The following is a 15,483-nucleotide window of genomic DNA, read 5'->3' on the forward strand; positions in this document are numbered from 1 at the left end:
AGCAATATTCATGTATAGCTGAATGATAATAAAACTTGAATTTTAACATGAACTTGAATGGTCCAGTATCCTCTCCTATCAGATTCCTTCTTCTTCTTCAGTCCTTTACCACTTCCACCAATAAACTCCCAGCTTCTTAAATCATCCCTTTTCCCCACCCCTACCAACTGGTTTCACCTATCAGCTCTCAGCTTGTACTCCATCCCTCCCCTCCATCTTATTACTCAGGCTTCTTCCCACTTTCTTTATTCCTCTCCTTGGATGCTACCTGACTTGCTAAGTTCCTCCACCACTTTGTGTGCGTGTGTACCTCGAGATTTCCCTCATCCACAGAATCCCTTGTGCTTATTATCTAGGTCTTGCTGCAACGAATGCAAATTTCTGGAGGAACTCAGCAGTTCAGGCAGCCTCTATGGAGGGAAATAAGCAGCTGAAAGTTCAGATTGAGGCCCTTCATCAGGAGTGGCAAGGAAGGTGGCTTAATGAAGAGTCTTGCCCAAAACGTTAACTGTCCATTTCCCTCCGTAGGCTGCCTAATTCCTCCAGCATGTTGCCCAAGATCCTGCATGCAGTTTGAGAGTGCTTAATTTGTTTGAGTCAATGTGTGTTGCACTGGTGTCAGCAAACGTTCTCTCTTCTGATTATTTGATGAATATGAGATCATTGATACTGTAGCTGAAGATGCTTGGCCTACTTTGAGGAACTGAGGCTGGGATGATTGACTTCCGATAACCTAAGTTCAAAGTTCCAAATAAACTTATTATCAAAGTACATGTAATCACCATATGCAAATCTGAGATACCTTTTCTTGCAGGCATTCACAGTAAACTCAAGAAACACAATAGAATCAATGAAAGACCACACTCAATAGAACAGACAAACAATCAATGTGTAAAAGACAACAAATACAAAAAGAAAAAAAATAATAATAATAGTATAACAAAGGCAATAAACACTTTCGTTATACCCATATTATCATATTCTTTTGGCATAATATCTTGGTCCAAAACAGATCTGGAAAGTTTACAAAGAAAAATAAGAACTGAAATGACAACTTTTAGAAAACACGATATACACTCAAACACACTTAGATTAACATTACCTAGACAGAAGGAGGAGGAGGATTAACAGGCATAAACATTTTATGCAGCAGTCCCAGATAAAATTTCTAAGGAAGTATTTTCATCAACCAAAACAGGATTCAGCACTCTATGTGAGCGCAGGCAATTTTGATAAGTGCACACCACTAAACTTAAATGAAAGCACAACCCAGAAAAATGAAGAAATTATCACTACAAAAGAAAAAGTGAACCAATAGAAGAGCATGCCCCTCCATGGAAGACATCCCCACGATCTGTGCAGACTAGACCTTGACAGGGAAGCATCGAATGCCTGATTCAAAGTTGGAGACCCCTTCCCAGAAGCAGAGGGGTTCCTTGTGACAATACTCAAAAAAATATCAAAAATACATAACAAAAGGCCAACAAATTCAAGATGATAAATGCAGAAAATGCCAAGAGAAACCGGAAAAAAAATCCAATACATTGCAAGATCCTGCGGCAGTTGAACTCAATCTTATCACATATACAGGCACAATCAAGTGGCAAGCATCATTCCACAAAATATTGCTTAAAATACTAACTCTTGAAAGACATTATTCCTTCCTATAAATACAGTGAATACATGTCTGGTCCAGTTTTAGAGTCAAGAGTCCTGAAAATTATATTATGGCTGATCCATCATTATAGATTGGACTATCCATAAGAACCGACCAGATATAATATTAAAGGATAAACAAGCAAGAACTTATTTAATAGATACAGCCATTCCAAACACACATAACTTATATAAATCAATAAGAGAAAAGCACCAGAAATGCGCCAAACTAAAAGAGGACATTGAAGGACTATGGAACATGAATAAGGTATACATTATCCCAATAGTAATATCTATAGGATCATCCCAAAGTCACAACACAATAGCATTAAACAATTAGACCCACACAGAAATATTTATGTAAATCCCCCAAAAGTCACGATACTAGGCAGTTTCTAGACTATTCCAAACACCATTAGTATAGTCTGAAAGTTCCTAGCCACCTTGAGCCAAGAAAAAAACAGAAATACAATAATAATAATAAATATCAAGAACATGAGGTGAAGAGTCCTTGAAAGTGAGTTCATAGGTTGTGGGAACAGTTCAATGATGGGGCAAGTGAAGTTGAGTGTAGTTACCCCTTTGGTCCAAGAGCCCGATGATAGAGGGTTTATAACTGTTCCTGAACCTGGTGGTGTGAGTCCTGAGGCTTCTGTACCTGTACCTGGCACAGCAAGAAGAGAGCATGGCCTGGGTGATGGGGGGTCCTTGAATGATGGAGGGCACTAATTCTCACCTCACCTTTGGAATTCAATTCTTTGGTCAATATAGACCAAAGACACCCACTATAAGTATCCATTAAACAGCACAAGCAACTTTGCATTTTAAACCTTAAATCATTCCCATTGTAATTCAAAGTTTACAATTTGATGACTGATTGCGCAAACATATTTAATTCCCATTTTGACATGGTGTTGATTAGTGTCTGTTCTTTGTTTCTGTAATCATGTTCTCGATCTCCTTTGTATTGCTTTTTGTTTAGTTTTGGTTGCTTCTATTATTAGCACTGCTAAATCATGGGTTTTGGAAGTGTGATAAATATGAGTCACCTCCCTTATTTAACGTAAACACGAGAAAGTCTGCGGATGCTGGAAATCCAAAGCAACATGCACAAAAGTGCTGGAGGAACTCAACAGGTCAGGCAGCATCTATGGAAATAAATAAATAGTCGATGTTTCGGGCTGCCACCCTTCTTCAGGACTGGAAGGGAAGGGGGAAGATCTTCCTCCAGCATCTTGTGTGTGTTGCCATATTTAACTTTCTGCCTTTCTTTGCAGATGTGGACTTAGAGAAACTGGCTCCCCACTTTATGCGAGGGGAATAATTAATTTGCTTGCTGTGAACTCTGAGACTGGATTCAGCTTAAGAATTTACACTTATGTCATCCCCTTGACATAGAAAGGAAATCCTGCCGACGGATGCAGAAGGTAAAAATGGGCAGAAGCTACTGAAGAAATTAGTGTGAGGGATGATTGAAAAAGGAGGGAGTTGGAGGGGAGAAAATGTTTAAGAAGGAAAGCCCAGAGTTTGGGGGTTAGTTGAAGTCAGGGCTGTCAAAAATGGGTGAGGTGAATGAGACATGTGTGAGCCAATGCAGTCATAGAATCACATTAACAGAGATTTCAGCTCACCACGTCACAGCCAAGCAGCAACCACTGAACCACATGAGGCTCATTTGCCTACACTTTGTTCATTCCCTTCTGTACCATAGTGATTCAAATTTTCAAATCTTCAAATCTTTCCATTTATCAGAGAATGTATACCGTTTGCTACCTAAATCTCTTACTCTTCACAGACATCCATGAAAAACAGAAAAACTCCAAAGGAATGAATAGAAGAAAAAGATTAGAACTCCACGGCCCCCTCTCCCCCTCCCCTAGACGAGCAGCAGAGCATTAACCTCCCCCTCCCCCTTCCCCGAACCTATTTTCAGCATCATGCCATAAGATACAGCAGCAGAATTAGGCCATTTGGCCCATCCAGTCAGCTCTGCCATTTCATTATTGCTGATCCAATATTCCCCTCAGTCCCAATCTCCTGCCTTCTATCTGTATCCCTTTAGCCTTGAGCAATAAAGAATCTATGAACCTCTGCCTTATATATAAAGACTTGGCCTTCACAGCTGTCACAGATTCCACATATTCTAACAGATTCACCGCTTTCTAACTAAAGAAATTGCTCCTCACCTCCATTCTAAAAGGACATCCCTCTCTTCTGAGGCTGCGTCCTCTAGTCTAAGGCTTTCTCACCATAGGAAGCATCCTCTCCACATTCACTATATCAAGGCCTTTCATCATTAGATGGGTTTCAATCAGGTCACCCCTCATTCTTCTGAATTCTTGTGAATACAGGCCCAGAGCCATCAAAGGCTCTCTATGACAAGCCGTTCAATTCTGCAATCGTTTTTGTGAACCTCCTTTGAACCGTCTCTAGTTTCAGCACGTTCTTTCTAAGATAAGGTGCCAAAAACTACTCACAGTACTCCAAGTGAGGCCTCACCTGTGCTTTATAAAGTTTCAACATTACATCTTTGCTTTTATATTCTAGTCATCTTGAAATTAACCTTTAGGGAATCCTGCACAAGGACTCCCAAGTCCCTTTGCACCTCAGTTTTTAGTATTTTGTCTCTGTTTAGAAAATAGTCAACCCTTTCATTTCTTCTATCAAAGTGCATGGCCATACACTTCCCAGCACTGTATTCCATCTGCCATTTCTTTGGCTATTCTCCTAATCTAAGTCCTTCTGTAGCCTCTCTACTTCCTCAACACTACCTGCCCCTCCACCTATCTTCATATCATCTGCAAACTTTGCAGCAAAGCCATTAATTCCATCATCCAAATCATTGACATATAACTGTAAAGAATGGGTCCCAGCACAGACCTCTGTGGAGCACCACTAGTTACAGGCAGCCAACCAGAAAAGGTTCCCTTTATTCCCACTCTTTGCCTCCTGCCAATCAGCCACTGCTTTATCCATATTAGAATCTCTCCTGTAATCCCATGGGCTCATAGCTTGCTAAGCAGCTTCATGTGTGGCACCTTGTCAAATGCTTTCTGAAAATCCAAGTACATAACATCAACCAATTCTCCTTTGTCTACCCTGCTTGTCATTTCTTCAAAGAATTCCAACAGATTTGTTAGACACGATTTTCCCTTGAGGAAATCATGCTGACTATGGCCTATTTTATCATGTGCCTCCAAGTACCCTGAGACCTCATCCTTAATAATCAACTCTACTGAGGTCAGACTAACTGGCCTATAATTTCCTTTCTTCTGCCTCTCTCCCTTCTTGAAAAGTGGAGTGACATTTGCAATTTTCCAGTCTTCCAAAACCATTCCAGAATCTCGCGATTCTTGAAAGATCATTAGTAATACCTCCTTTATCTCTGCAGCTATGTTTTTCAGAACTCTGTCGTGTACACCATCTGGTCCAGGTAATGTATCTAACTCCAGATCTTTCGGTTTCCTTTTTTGCTTCTCTCTAGTAATGACAGAGATACCTGGAAGTTCCACCACACTGCTAGTGTCTTCCACAGTAAAGACTGTTGCAAAATACTTATTCAGTTCACCTGCCATTTCATTGTCTCCCATTACTACCTCTCCCGCATCATTTTCCACCAGTCCAATATCCACTCTCGCCTCTCTTTTACACTTCATGTATTTGAAAGAGACTTATGTAATCTTCTTTAATATTATTGGTTAGTTTACTTTTGTTTTCCCTCTTTACCTTCTTAACTACCTTTTTAGTTGCCTTCTGTTGGTTTTTAAAAGCTTCCCAATTCTCAAACCTCCCACTAATTTTTGCTCTAATTTATGCCTTCTTTGTTTTTGGCTTTGACTTCTCTTGTTAACCACGGCTGTGCCAACTTTTCCTTTAGAATACTTCTTCCCCTTTGGGATGTATATGTCCTGTGCCCTCAGAATTGCTTCCAGAAATTCCAGCCATTGATGCTCTGCTGTCATCCCTGCCAGCGTTCTTTTCCAATCAATTATGGCCATGCCTCTGTAATTCCTTTTATTCCACTGTAATACTAATACATCTAACTTTTTTCTTCTCCTTCTCAAACTGCAGGGTGAATTTGATCATATTATGATCACTTGCTCCTGAGGGTTATTCTACCTTAAGTTCTTGAATCAATTTGGTTCATTGCACAACACCCAATCCAGAATAACTGATCCCCTAGTGGGACCAACCATGAGCTGCTCTAAAAAGCCACCTCGTACGCACTCTGGAAATTCCCCCTTTAGGAATCCAGTGGCAACCTTATTTTCCCAATCTATCTGCATATTGAAGTCCCCCAGGACTATTGTAACATTGCCCTTTTGGCATGCATTTTCTATCTCCCACTGTAGTTTGCACTCCCATCAGGGTCTTTTCTCCCTTGCAGTTCCTTAGCTTTATCCACAATGGTTCAACACCTTCCAACCCTGTGTCACCTCTTTCTAATGATTTGATTTCACTTCTTACCAACAGAACAATGCCACCCTCAGTGCCTTCTTGCCTATCGGTCATCCACAGGGCCATAACCTGGCGTCTTCTTTGCCACATCTGGTGAGTGCCGGAAAATACCCGGTCAGTCAATCAGCCTCAAGAGCGGGAGCTCATCGTCGTGAAAAAACGCAGTTTAATTGCTGCTGCAGATCAGGGACCTCGGTAGAACCCCAACCACCTTGAAAAGGAAAGAAAAGAGACATTAAAGAGGGAAATTTAAGCTGTTTCTGCAGGTGAACTTGAAGAGGCTGTCATTTGGTCCATCTTAGCTCAGCACCAAGACGCTTTAATCCTCACCTAGATACTTCAAATGTACAACTATACAGTACAGAAGCAGACCTTTCAGCCCATACTCTTTGTGCTAAATACAATTTTAAATTAAACTGTGCATGATCCAAATCTTTTCATACGCTGCATTTTAATTTATCTAACAGCCTCTTAAATGCCACAAATGTACCTGATTCCACCGATACCCTGACAGCCCACACCAGGTACCTGGCAATCTTATGTTAAGGACTTTGTCCTGCACATTCCCCTTAATCTTTTTAAATCCGTGTCCTCTAATACTTTCCATTACACTCTCTTTTCCCTCTCTTTTTTATATTGCATCGGTGAATCTTCTGTGGAATCAACAAGTATACTGTGGCTACTGTTGCATGCAAACAGCTATTTGGAGCCATAGGTGAGAGCTGACAGTCCAGTGGGTACAAAAGTGAACTGACCCAGAATGGATACAACAGCTCCTTCACCAGAGGTATTACCACTCCCTGGACACCCCATACCCCCCATGTGCTTGACAACAGATAAATTGCATTTAAAAGACTGTCACTATTGTTAATTTGCACAAAGCAATATGCCTGATGCAGCAAATTGTGCTTGTGTAATCACTAATTGCTGGGTGTTTGAGGAGGAGTGCATTTAACTACACACATTACTGGGTAACTGCTTGCACAAGCAGGTCAAGACCTCAGCTCAGGGCTAGGATTGAGGGCAGGGCTGTGTCAGTAAGGTACCTGTCTTACCTGCATCAATATACTCTGGGTTCATATCTCCTCTACAGAGACTCAAGCCCAAACATTTGTTTCATTTTTCATTTTTAGAATCTTTTTATAGGTACATAATCATCAACAGCTATAAAATGATACAAAACTTTAACAGATTAATATGCATACAATTAATAAAGCTCAAGAGAAGAAAAAACTGATCTTGAAATATAAAAATGGAAAAAAAAATTTATATATAGGAAAAAGAAGGAACAAAAAGGAACCCCCATCTAACTAAGAAACCCCCCCCCACTAACCATAAAAAATACCCATTAGGAATCAACGAGCAATATGTTTGACCATCATCTAAATATATAAAAAAAGAGTCATCAACCATCATTTCATATTTATATATAAAAAATAAAATTGGAAGGAAACCATATAACAATTCAAATTAAATGATAATATTAGGCAGAAGAACCCCATCTTCCCTCAAAATCAAATCGAGGATCAAAAGTTCTACTTCTAATTTTTTCCAAACTAAGACATAATATCACTTGAGAAAACCATTCAATTAATGTAGAGGAAGAAATATCTTTCCATTTTAATAAAATAGCCCTTCTTGCCAGCAGTGTAACAAATGCAATTACGTGTTGATCTGAAGATGAGATACCCTGAATATGATGCGAAAATATTCCAAATAGAACAGTCAATCTATTAGGTCGTAAATTAATTTTCAAAGCTTTAGAAATTGTAGAAAATATAGATTTCCAAAACGATTTTAATGAAGAACATGACCAGAACATATGTGACAAAGTAGCTACTTCAGTTTTACATCTATCACAATAGTTATCTATACTAGGAAATATTTTAGATAGTCTCTCCTTTGTAAAGTAATACAATTTTAAATTGAATTAAACAATGGTTGGCACATACAGAAGAAGAATTTACGTTTTTCAAAACTCGAAGCCAATCTTCATAAACAAAGGTCATATTAAGTTCTCTCTCCCAATCTTGTTTAATCTTTAGTGATAGGTTCTCTTTTTGTAACAAAAGTAAATTATAAATTCTGCTACTGGAATCTTTCACTAAGGGATTCAATTTCAAAATGGTATCCAACAAATCAGATTCTTGTAAATATGTAAACTTAGGTAAATATTGTTGTAAAAAATGTCTAACCTGAAAATATTGCAAAAAATGTGTATGAGTGAGAGAAAATTTGTTAATTAACTCCTCAAAAGTCATCAATCGACAATTACAAAATAAATCTGTAAAAGAATGAATTCCTTTATTTTTCCATAGAAGAAAAATGGGGTCAGTTGTTGAAGGTTTAAATAAAAAATTTTGATATAAAAAACTAGGTAACTTAAATTGTTTAAGATTAAAAGAATTACGGAACTGAACCCAAATCCGTAGGGATTGTTTAATAACCGGATAGAGATTTAAATTTGGAATTTTAGAGAGCTGTAAAGGTAATGGAGCTCCTAAAATTGAAGTTAAATGAAATTGTTTAACAGCTTTTAATTCCAAATCAACCCATAATGGTTTTTGGCTCTTATCAAAAACATAATTGTCTAACATTCACAGCCCAATAATACAGTCTTAAATTAGGAAGTGCAAGTCCACCATCTTTTTAAAATTTTTATAAATGATACTTATTAATTCTAGGTCTTTTATTGTTCCAAATAAAAGAAGAAGTAAGAGAGTCAATTTGATTGAAATATTTTTAGTTAAAAAGATAGGTATATTTTGGAAAATATATAAAAATCTAGGTAAAATCATCATTTTCACAGCATGAATACAACCTATTAAAGAAAAAGTAAGTGGATTCCATCTAGAAAATAATTGTTTCATGGAGTCCATTAAGGGAATTAGATTTGCTTTATAGAGATCTTTATATTTGTTAGTAATTATAATACCTAAATATCTAAATCTATTAACAATTCTAAAAGGAATATCTTTATAAGTACTAACATGAACATTTAATGGAAACAATTCACTTTTATTCAAGTTAAGTTTATATCCTGAAAATTTACCAAAATCTTTAAGTGTCTCCAAAAGATTAGGAATTGATTCCTCAAGATTTGAAATAAAAACCAAAAGATCATCTGCATAAAGAGAAATCTTATGTATGGTTCCATTCATAGAGATACCATGGATATTTTTAGCTTCACATAATGTTATTGTTAAAGGCTCCAATACAAGACTAAATAATAAAGGAATTAATGGACATTCCTGTCTAGTGCCACGAGAAAGAGAGAAAAAAGAAGACCGGCAGTTATTAGTAATGACTGTGGCAATAGGATTATTATAAATCATTTGAATCTATCTATTGAAATTACTGCCAAAACCAAATTTTTCTAATACTTTAAACAAATATGGCCACTCAACTCTATCAAATGCCTTTTCTGCATTGAGAGAGATAACACATTGAGGTTGCTTAGATAATGATGAATATATAATGTTCATCAATCTCTGAACATTACAGAAAGAATAACGGCCTTTAATAAAGCCCATTTGATCCATTGAAATAATTTTAGAAATTTTTTTTCCAAGCGATTAGCCAATATTTTAGAGAGAATTTTTGCATCCACATTTAATAGCAAACTAGGTCTAGATGATGAACATTCAACAGGATCTTTATCTTTTTTAAGAATTAAGGAAATAGATGCTTCATAAAAAGAAAGTAAATTACCCTTGTCAAAGGATTCATGAAATATTTCCAAAAGATACGGAGAAAGTAATCTTTAATGGATAAGTCATCATCCAAATATCAACTCCCTAATCATTCTGCATCACTTATTAATTCCTTTTTAATTGATTATGGTTTAATTGAGATCTGGAGGCATATGCACCCTAGTGATAGATAATACTCTTTTTTCTCACATGTTCATAATAAATATTCGAGAATCGACTATTTTATAGTTGACCCTCGACTTTTATTCAATGTTCAGAAATGTGAGTATGATGCGATCACTATTTACGATCATGCTCCTTTAAACTTAATATTTGAACTGAAAGATGTTGTTCTTACCAGACCATTTTGGCATTTTCCAGAACATTTATTACAAAGTTCAGAATTTGTTGAGTTTATTGAAGCTCAGGTAAAAGAGTTTTTGCTCTTTAATAATATAGGAAAAGTCTCTAAGTTAGTACTTTGGGATACATTAAAAGCTTATTTACGCGGTCAAATTATTTTGTATATAACTAAACTGAAGAAACAAACAAGAATGGAATTAGATAAAATCTCTAAACAAATTAAAGAATTAGATAACAATCTCTCCAAATGCTGTTTCATTTAAAAGAAGAGTAGAATTACAATCACAGTATAATTTGTTACTAACATATCCTATTGAAGGATATTTGCTTAAATTGAAAAGTCAATTTTATATCTTTGCGGATAAAAATAATAAGCTCTTAGCTTCTCAATTAAGAGCAGCTGGAGCTAAAAGACAAATTTTAAAGATTTGTAAAAATAATGGAGATATAGTAAGTAACCATGAGGACATTAATAATACTTTTCAAGATTTTTACTCTGATCTTTATAGATCTCAATTTCCTGCAGATTCCGCTAAAATGAAGGCTTTTTTACATAAGATTAAATTTCCACAAATTTCTTTTGAAGATCAACAGATGCTTGATGCTCCAATTATCCAGCATGAAATTCAGAAAGGCTATTTTATCAATGCAATCAGGTAAAGCTCCTGGACTTGATGGTTATTCAGTGGGATTTTACAAACATTTGACCTCTCACTCCATCGCACCACCATGCTTTCGGAAGCACTTGTTTCTCAGCGAAAAGTAAGACCTCTCTGCTCTCTCAATCTTCTGAATGAATACACACTTGGTAAAATACACCTCTTTGCATAAACACCCGGTGACATCAGAGGCTGCTCATTAAGGAGTTGCGGCTGTCCCAGGGATTTCCGGTTCGCTTCAAGAGCTAGAGGCGCAAGCTAAATACATTGTTACTCATTTGTACTTTTTTCTGATGAACTTCAGGACCACCATTATATTATCAAAGCCTCATAGTCCCTCTGTAATATGTGGGTCTGCCTTCCCCCATGGGGGTTACTGCTGTGGAAGAGCTTATGTCAATTCTGTCAAGAACAGCAAGAGCATTTTCCCTGGCCATATCTATACCTCTATCAGCATTGTGAACTTAAATTGGATCGACCACGAATTAGAGTCCCGTCTATGGACTCTGTCTATACTTCTCGCTGCTCAGTAAAGCAGCCAATATAATCAGACACTCCCCACCCCACCCTACGCCAGATATCCTCTTTCCTCCCATCTCCTATTGGGCAGAAGATCCAAAAGTCTGAAAGCTCACACCACAAGGCTCAAGGTCAGTTTTTTTGTTAAGAGACTTGTAGTGTTCTTGTGCAGTGTGTTGAAACTGACTAAACACAAAGTTAAACAGGAGTCAATGAAGACAGAGGCGCAGTAAGATTAACCGTTTACTGTTCACTCTTCCACATTAGCGTATAGTGAAAACTGTAAATAAATAATACAAAATATATACAGTATCTGTTTCCTTCTTGGCATCACATTTGCACCATAAATACTTGTAAAAGTAAAACTACAACAAACTATATTACATTAAAGTCTCATTAAAGTACAACATACAGTCAGAATCTGCTTACACCATCAACAGTTTTAAATAGACTCGAACACAAACTTTCCAGCAACGCTTTCAATAGCACAAGAAAATAAACCTCATCAACCGTCATTTCTTTTAACAGAATCAGCATTAATATTTTTACTTCAACATATCGACTGTCACATGAACTTACGTCGTTGCTTCTATGATGTTTCTTAGTACGTAGAAATGGAACTTTTCTCACGCTGATCCTGCACACGCAAGCCCCAAACTGGAACTTACCCACAAGACGTGGCAAAACTGGGTGTGACGTCATCACATGCCATGAAATTTCACAGATAATGAATTTACCTTCAACAACTACAACAGGATTATCAACCTTTAACTAGAAAATAGTTACAAATGAATAATTTAAAGTGAAAATGTAATAAAGTTAAATAAATGCCTTAAGGGCAACACAAGATTCTTTAATGGAGCACTTGTACGATAAGATGGTTACTTGGCCTCACAACTTACCTTGCAACATCTTGCACTTTATTGTGCAAATACAAAGGAAACAATAATAATAGTAAATAAGGATTAACTATTGAGAACATGAGATGATGAGTCCTTGAAAGTGAGTCCTTTGGAGGGGAACAGTTCAGTGATGGGTCAAGTGAAGCTGAGTGAAGTTATTCCCTCTGGTTCAAGAGCCTGATGGTTGAGGAGTAATAACCGTTACTGGGCTATGTTGTTGTGAGACATGAGGCTCCAGTACCTCAGCTGACTCCATATGATCTTGCTTGGAAGCTAGTGCAGGCAGTTCAGAACAGCGAAGCTCCTCATTCTAACATTGGCTGTGAAGGATGTGTGGCTCCCACATAAGGCATTACCAAGAGTGTTAAACTGAGCTGCTGGGATGCTGTCCATGAAATAGTCTTTGATTACCGATGTGAAAAAGACTAAGGAGCTGGTGGTGGACCTGAGGAGGGCTAAGGCACCGGTGACCCCTGTTTCCATCCAAGGGGTCAGTGTGGACATGGTGGAGGATTACAAATACCTGGGGATACGAATTGACAATAAACTGGACTGGTCAAAGAACACTGAGGCTGTCTACAAGAAGGGTCAGAGCCGTCTCTACTTCCTGAGGAGACTGAGGTCCTTTAACATCTGCCGGACGATGCTGAGGATGTTCTACGAGTCTGTGGTGCCCAGTGCTGTCATGTTTGCTGTTGTGTGCTGGGGCAGCAGGCTGAGGGTAGCAGACACCAACAGAATCAACAAACTCATTCGTAAGGCCAGTGATGTTGTGGGGGTGGAACTGGACTCTCTGACGGTGGTGTCTGAAAAGAGGATGCTGTCCAAGTTGCATGCCATCTTGAACAATGACTCCCATCCACTCCATTATGTACTGGTTAGGCACAGGAGTACATTCAGCCAGAGACTCATTCCACCGAGATGTAACTCTGAGCGGCATAGGAAGTCATTCCTGCCTGTGGCCATCAAACTTTACAACTCCTCCCTCGGAGTGTCAGACACCCTGAGCCAATAGGCTGGTCCTGGACTTATTTCCCCTTGGCATAATTTACTTACTATTATTTAATTATTTATGGTTTTATGTTGCTATATTTCTACACTATTCTTGGTTGGTGCGACTGTACCGAAACCCAATTTCCCTCGGGATCAATAAAGTATGTCTGTCTGAACAGAGAGGTTAATTAAGATTCCCAGTCTGTTCCCTGTGGTCCGTCAGTGGGTGAAAAGATCTATCTGTAAATGATCGCACTCTGAGGACTACCATACAAAATGGAATATATTGATTAGCCATCATTGCACCTCACCCCTCAAGAACTTTTGATGCAAATAAACAATCTTCTGGAGTCAAGCGGCATCTTGGCGAGGAAAGGAGTAGTGGTGGGTTGAAACCCTGCACCAAGATCGAGAGTGGAGAGGCAAGTTGGCCAGTATAAAGAGGAGAAGGGGGAGTGGTGAGCAAGGACTCTGAAGTGGTTGGTGGACTGAGGGGGGTGGGAGGTGTTGGGCGAGTCGTGCCGGGTAGGGAAGGGGATCAGTGGTGGAATTGGGAGACAGCAACAGCTGAATGATAGATGAAAGCAGACGAGGGGAGGAAGAGGGGGATTTAAAAGGGTGGAGGGAAGAAAACATCGATCAGGTTGGGGGAGGGAAGTGTGGAGTTTGATGGCAGCTGGATGTGGATCAGTAAAGGAGGAAGGGGGAATAGGAGCCAGAAGAGGAGAAGTGAACGGCCGTCGGAACCTGATGGGAGGGAGCGATGAGTGAAGGGTTGAAATGGGTGGAAGGGTGTTGGGGGATGTGCAGGGAGGGAGGACCAGAAGTGGGGGTGGAAATATATCTTCTTCGATTCCGGTGAATTCTTGGTTGTATCCCCTCATTCCACCCTTTGTAAACGTGGTTCTCTAAAACTCTGCTGCAGGTGACCCAGGGGATACAACAAGTCTGCGTTATGTTTTGTTGACCTTTGGTGGTACCTCACTGTACTCATGTAGGGAAAGATCTGTCTGGGTGCTTGCAAACAGAAGCTTCTCACAGTGTCAAGGTACATCTGACAATAATAAACCATTCACCAATGACCAAATCCTGCCCGGGTATAGCCAGAAGCTTGCTAGACAACATTGGCCCCCAGTTGTACATCACCTAGAGTTCAAAACACCTAACCTTTCTTCATATGATTTATTAAATCCATCTCTATCCTTGTGATTTATTTATTTTTTTGAGATACAGTGCAGAGTAGACCCTTCCGGCCCTTCAAATCAAATCAAATTCAAATTTAATTGTCGTTCAGCCAAACATTAATACAGACTAATGAAACGGTTGTCCTCTGGGGCCAAGGTGCAAAATATACATGAATCAAAATAGTGAGCAAAAAAAAAGTCACACACAAAAAAAATATATATATCGCCCAAGTCCCTGAATGACATATCCTGCAGATTGATGTTGCAGTTCTTGGCAGTGGGCAGTCGCACACAATCCAGCCTGTCATTCCACCAATCTAACACTGGAGGGCAGCATCAAAGGGAGTGGCCAGCCCCCAAGCGAGCACAGATGCCATGCTACACCGACTCCAGCATCTCCTCTCCTGGACTGCAGCAGCAGGCAAGCCCACAGCTTGAGCCCTAGCCTTGCTACAGCCAAGGCCATGCAGCTTCCCCACCGTCTGTCGTACCACCAAACAAGGGTATAGGCCTGCAGCATCTCATATTATCACTGTCCAATAGGGTCTTACGAACACAAGAGAAGCGGCCAACACAATCACCACAGCTGCACTGCACACTGCCTTCACACACCAACACCGGTGCCTTCCTATAGCAAGCAGCAACATGGTCTGCATCTTGTCCAGATCCTCCAACACCCCAGTCCAGATCCTCTGACACCCTATCCAGATCCTCCGACACCCTATCCAGCTCCTCCAACACCCCAGTCCAGATCCTCCAACACCCCAGTCCAGATCCTCCGACACCCCAGTCCAGATCCTCCAAAACCCCAGTCCAGATCATCCGACACCCCAGTCCAGATCCTCCGACACCCCAGTCCAGATCCTCTGACACCCTATCCAGATCCTCCGACACCCTATCCAGCTCCTCCAACACCCCAGTCCAGCTCCTCCAACACCCCAGTCCAGCTCCTCCAAAACCCCAGTCCAGATCCTCCGACACCCTATCCTGCTCCTCCAACACCCCAGTCCAGATCCTCCAACACCCCAGTCCAGATCCTCCGACACCCCAGTCCAGA

At 39.5% G+C, this 15,483-nt stretch overlaps 1 long non-coding RNA gene across 1 annotated transcript; it reads left to right on the plus strand.

Moving 5' to 3' along the window:
• The first annotated feature begins 2,732 nt into the window (after window positions 1–2,732).
• LOC140731434 (uncharacterized) lies at window positions 2,733–6,386 on the plus strand. The gene is made up of 3 exons (XR_012099822.1): window positions 2,733–2,792; window positions 2,934–3,083; window positions 6,130–6,386. It is a non-coding gene; the product is annotated as an uncharacterized lncRNA (long non-coding RNA).
• Window positions 6,387–15,483: the final 9,097 nt, after the last annotated feature.

The sequence above is a fragment of the Hemitrygon akajei genome, chromosome 8, assembly GCF_048418815.1.
Source record: "Hemitrygon akajei chromosome 8, sHemAka1.3, whole genome shotgun sequence".
Classification (NCBI taxonomy): Eukaryota; Metazoa; Chordata; class Chondrichthyes; order Myliobatiformes; family Dasyatidae; genus Hemitrygon; species Hemitrygon akajei.